Genomic DNA, 6367 nt, shown 5'->3' with positions numbered 1-6367 from the left:
TGACGGACTCTTTGTTTGAGACAAATTCAGTAATGCATGAATTGATTTTTTCCGGCTCTAATATGTCCATGCATACAACACTTGAGATAAACCAAAGTTACATTGAAGCACTTCAGTGCAACATTAAGAGGCTCTCAGCTGCACAACATGACCATCATCTAGTGCTTTACACAGTCAACATAATCACCATCACTGAGAAACTACAGGCGTGAATCCTGCTGATGTCAAAACCATCCACATCATATAAAGGAAATTTGCCATGTGTTATGAGTGAATATTGAGGTAGAATTACTGTTTCACCCGATAGAATGAGACTGGACCAAACATCCAACCACTTTTGTTTTCCAATGACAACCATTACAGAGACAGCACACAAATGACTCCAACAAGGAGACTCGACTAGGAAGAGTAAGCAGGTTTGTGTGAAGTGTGTTGGAAAGTGGTCTATTTAAGTGAAGCTGAAATTTTCTGGGTGCAAGCACCACTGCTTTCTTTTTTTCTAACCAGAAAGTATGCTTGGATCCATTTGAGGCATGAGACATGGAAGTTTGGATACATCTGGAGGAGTAAAGAAGTCTGAGGCGGACCGCCCCCAGGTTGTGCAACATTAGAGATGGATAGAGAGCATAAGGGTATCTTCAGGCAGAGCTTAGTGACGATGGTCGCCCCCTGGAGGAGCACAAAGGCCAAGGGCAGGGGGTTCCGTTTTTTCACCGTGATGGCATTAAGCCAGCAGTAATCATCAAACCAAACAGAAATGCAGGATGTATCTACTGGTACATGAGGAATCAAGGAGATAATCTTGCAAGAAGTGAGTGTTTTAACATCCTTAAATATCCAGTGGAACAAGAAAAGTGAGAAGATCGCTGCTGAACCGGAAGTGCGCCCGTAGATCCTGATAGTAGCAATGACGGGAAACCAGTTTTGGGCATATTCATATTTTTATCTCTCGCAGTTGCTCAGGGTGTTTTATGCTGCTACTTATTTTGACTTTTACACTGCAATTAATAGAAAATCTGAGAGACTACAGAAGAGCTGCAGTAGTACATGTTTGTAAAATGCAAATATCAACCCTGAATATTAAATAATTGATTACAGAAAGAGGAAAAATAGGAAATGTTGAGCTGAAATTGCATCACCATGGTGACAAGAGAGAACCTGCCATACTGTAAAGAAATTAATTCTTATTTTGATCATCACTGCATGTTGATGACTATTTGCTATACATTACACATTGTGACCTGGTGCAAACCCTACATTTCTTCTCCATGATCCTTCTAATTTCTCAGTGTGTTTCTTAATCGACCGAGTTCCTTATTTGCCCGAGCAGGTGTGTTTCTCAGAGCAGAGAACAGAGGTGAAGCCACACTGGGAATAACACAGTGTACTGCAGGTGAAGACCCGACTCTCAGTCTCTGCCACGAGCTGCTCAGTTGCTCGGGTTTTTATTTTTACCTGACTTTGCTCTTTTGCAGAAGTGGAGCAGAGCAGCCACGAGCACACTGAACATGTTCTGCCCTTGTGGTATTTCAGACACAATTGTTTTTTCTTTTATTTCCATGGCGTGTATTTTGACAAGCTGTATGTTAAGTTTGCCAGGTGACAGTGAAAATGTTTTTTGTGTATGAATGCACACACACACACACACACACACACACACACACACACACACACACACACACACACACACAGCTCCTAGATCGTGAGGCAAGGTCTTGTGAAGGTCATGGGTTTTGCATCATGGAAATGCAATAATATTCGCATCATGGTCTATGGTGCACACTCACGCATCTCATGGGCAGCAGAAGAAGTGACCGTCTGTCCTTATGATCACTGATAAATCTCCGATCAGCTTTTACACACACATGTTCATTTTGTAGGCCACATGAGCATTGGGAGCTTATCTACTTCCAATACAGTATTCAATAACAATGTTTTTTCACGTTCTCAGGTTTGCCACAGTGTGGTGAAGACAACAGTACAGCTTTCTCCTGATGTTCACACGGAGCACTGCAGACTCAGCACTTCTCATTGCCTGACTTATGTCTCTGTCCCATGGATGATTTATTCCAAGAGAAACTTCAGGCTGGAGAATTCATCTTACCCTGTCCCTGTAAGCCCCCTTCTCATACTAGTAAGTTATGCCACAGATAGCACTAGGTGGAGCACTAGGTGGAGCTGTACGAGCACTCAAAACATTTTCTCAGATTATATCAAGTGATCAGACGCTTAGACACCAAAACTGAGACATGAGTGATTACAGAGAAAGATACAATTGGGATCTGAAGTACTCCTCCTACTCTAACCACTACTACTAATAATAATATGAAGTAATTAAAATTAAAATAATAAGTCATTTTGCTTCTATGCATCATTACAATGAATTATGAAGCAATCAAGTTTTTTCGAGCAGCAGATTCAGGATCTTTGAAATCATTAAATAAAGAGAATATTCTCAGCCCAGCACCAGCGATGACATTTATATTTATTGCATTTGGATTATTATGGCATTCAAATTTATAACGTTATGTGTATGAAATATGGAGATTAAATAAATGCATGTGAACACTAACATGGTGTTTCATCTCGGCCTAGAAACCAGCAGTCATTTGGGGCTTGTATATGAGTGTGGTGGAAATCTTTACATCTACATTGTTTGTTTTACACATTTTAATGTTGAACCCAGTCCATGTTTTCCCCCAAAAATGATCTCGTCTTTAACTTATTAAGCCCAGTTTGTTGTTAAAAAAATAAGTGTAATAATAATAATGCAATAAAGCAACGTAACGAGTAAAATCAGGAATGTAAACAACAGAAAAAAGGCTCAGGGGCAAAGAATGCAAACATGATCCAAAAGGTTTGTTAAGGCAGACGGCAAAACAGTGAGAAATACTTTATAGGAAAAGCAAACAGGGACATGAAGGAACATATTTACTAAATAATCAGAGGGAAAACTAAAGATTGTGGGCAACAAGGACACGAGGAAATGATGGTTCATTTGAAATACTGTTATTTTTTACACAACATGGCAACACCGGGGTCTCTGGGAACGAGCCCAAACAACGAGACAGTAACATTAATGGCAACAAAACAAAAAAAGGCACAGAAGGTCGAATTTGATCAAATATTTAGATTTCCTCTCTCAGTGGTCCTTTCCTTCAGACCCAATCAATCTATTGACCTTTTCCCTCCAGCATGCCCTTTTCCTCTATTTAACTCTGTCTATTTCTGCTCCCTTATGATTATTCCATCGCTTTTTTTTTTCTTTTCTCTTTTTCTGAAAATACTCTTGGAACAGTGCTGGATGAAAGCGGTGGTGTTTTCTGGCAGAATTGGGACGAGAGCACAAGGGAGTGGGTGTTGGTGGAGTCGAGTGACAGGTCATAATAAGACATTTTGCAGTGATGGCGGCCATCTAACAGCTACAGTTCAACTGGGCCAGGCCACAGAAGGAGTGAGAGAATGAGGATAAAATGGAGAGAGAGAGAGAGAGAGAGAGAGAGAGAGAGAGAGAGAAATAATGGATGTCACTGGCACTTTTCCCTCGCACAGTTTTTCCCCTGTGGGGCATTTCTTTTCCCAACACGTACTAAACAACTTCACCCTGCTGTCATGGTGCAATTATATAATGGGATTTTGATCCTTAAATGTTAAATGCACAGTCACGACTGAGAGCTCAAGCTTTTAGCCTCTTATCGTGGACCAAATCACACCCTATTCATCCCCATTCATCTCTTGCTTACCTCAGAAAAGACACAAATCAGTCCTTGCCATGGAAGCGATCACTTATCCTGCTGAGAAGAACACACAAAGCACTCCGGGCAGAAAACTGCACGAGGGGATGGACGTAAGAACCAGATTAAGCTGATACTTATCAAACCATTTGGACAGATCTTAAAGGAATGGGCAGGAACGAGCGTGAACGTGAATGTGAAAACTAAGTGCAGGGCAGAAATCATCAAACCCGCCTGTCTGACATCAGTAAACAAGCCATAGTCATCGGTTTCTACAACTAGTTCAAGCACCAGTGATGTTGATCGTGGCTTGTTTATTAGTGAAAGACAGGCTGGTTTGTGTTTTGCTATACAAACTGATGTCCTGGGATACATAGACACAACATGGAATAATGAAGAGAAAAAAAAGAGTGGCAGTCTTCAAAGACTTCAGAACTCAATTAGGAACCCTGAGTGTACAAGCATCAAATCTTGAGGCAGAGGGGGGTCCGATTTCAGACAGCCAGAATAGAACTTTGAGGCTGAGGTGGGCACAAGCACCACAAAGACCTGGTGGCCATCATTTGACAGAACACCATGAATCCATGGACCCAACCTGCCTTGTGTAAACAGTCATGCTCTTGAAGGTGGTGTTATGATCTGGGGAATGTTTTCCTAGCACACTTTGGGCCTGTTAATACCAATAAGACCCAATCATCCCCTCACGCCAATGTCTGCTGGAGTTTTATTGCTGATCATGTGCATTTCTTAATGGCCCACAACTGACCTGTCTTCTATTTATAGCATGGAAATGTCATTAAGCACAAGTTATCTCGAACTAGTTTCATGAACATGGAATTAAAAGAAAAGAGAAAAGAAAATGAAGACGAGGATCAGCTGAAAAAGCAGCTTCATCTCAAGAAATAAATAAAAAGTGTACATCTTGAATAAAATCTTGTTCTTTTTATCACTAATAACACAATCACACACTCCTTTAAACAAATAAATTTCAACCCCCTCAAAACAATCAGTTTTTCCCCCCAAAGTGAAGAGAAAGAAGATGTTTGTTGGCAAGGTGTTTAACAAAGATAAAGGCATCGGATTGCTGTTGACTCAGCACCCAGCCGAAAAAGCTTCATGATCGATACATCATCAATCATCGCATTTAATGTGAGCGGCACCAAACGAGGGCTGGAATGAGAATAGGGGGATTATGCCGGATAGGGTTGAAAGACAAGCATCTTTGAGGATTTGCATGTTAAAGCCAAATGGACAAAAGAGAACAATACAAAGAGGCGAGAAAAACACTGGTTACGATCAATAACACAAGGTCCTACAGGACGTTTCAGTGTTTCACTGTGTTCATGAAAATCCCTCGTGTTTTTTTAATGAAAGATCAGAGGGTCTGTACATAAGGATTGACAAATAAAATGACGCACATTATGTCTCTTACTTTAAATAATCGCTTTTAATAACATCCCATGAGTCAATGCTTTGGAAAATATATATATACACATGTCTCATAATCCATTAATACCCAAAAAACTCTATACTTTTCCAAAAGTTCTGAGATTTAGTAACAATAACATTTTATTTATGCGTGCTTTACATGACACTCAAAGACACCTTACATACAATAAAAACACAAAACAAACAAACAACAATTTAAAATAATGGAACACTACACAACCAATTAAACATAATACAATGGCAATAAAATGTCTGCCTGAAACGATGCGTTTTTAAACAAGATTTGAAAATAAAGACGCTGTTGTGAATATCTAGAAGTCGTCGATTCCGCAAGTATGGAGCAGCGTAGCTAAAATCTCGGGATCCCATAGATGCCAAACGTATACAAGGAAGAACTAAGGATGATGAGATCATTGCTGAAAAAGTGGAGCAGCGCTCCCATAGAACTTGACAACTTGGGCCTGGACAGATTAACAGCTCTTCTCTAACTGGACGACGGTGGACCATCCAGCTTCAGGGAGTCTGTAACGCGATATGCTCAGACTCGTGTTCTTGGCTGTCAGGAGTGGAAACTTATGTAGCCTTCAGCTTCTGCAGCTCATCAATATTTGATGTTGATATATTTGAAGATTTTCCTTACCCTGGTTTTACACATTGCTTTTTTGGGTCGTTATAGACTTCTTATAGATTCTGTGTGTGTTTAAAAAATCCCATGAGACTAACAAAACCAGCCTGGAAGCAAAATCCGTGTCCTGGTTAAAAGTCACTGAGACTTGATGAGACATTTACCTGAAGTTCTTGCTCTGTATCTGTATTGTGCATCTGCCACATGATTGGCTGATTGAACATCAGAAATAAGCAGGTATTTCTAACGTTTCCTCTACAGCTGGTCAGTTCACTAAAACATCGTCATCTAAATGATTTATGGTGCCAATTGTTTGCAAAAGTGCCTTTTAACGCAGCTGATTTGTATCAGAATGACTGAACATGATGAACCATTACAAGGTTAACAGAATTATAGGTTGTACTTATTTTACAGTCACATTCACACAAGCCAATTGTGTGTTTTAAAAGTGTGGACAGTGCGCTCTATGATTTCTGATGCACGTCCATTAGATCATTTTATCGGATCTAAATGATTTGAGCGAGAAGGTGTTGAGGGTTGGGGAGTGGAGGGTGGATGA

The 6367-nt window shown here is 40.3% G+C and overlaps 1 protein-coding gene across 1 annotated transcript in view; it reads left to right on the top strand.

The window, feature by feature from the left end:
- Positions 1 to 6367, top strand: part of rpl31 (ribosomal protein L31) — a gene marked incomplete at its 3' end in the record, with an annotated part of 212667 nt that overhangs the window by 159117 nt on the left and 47183 nt on the right. The window lies entirely within an intron of this gene.

Source organism: Silurus aristotelis (assembly GCF_946808225.1).
Source record: "Silurus aristotelis genome assembly, chromosome: 3".
NCBI lineage: Eukaryota > Metazoa > Chordata > Actinopteri > Siluriformes > Siluridae > Silurus > Silurus aristotelis.
The sequence above is the reverse complement of the archived record's forward strand: the minus strand, read 5'-3'. Positions and strand labels throughout refer to the sequence as shown.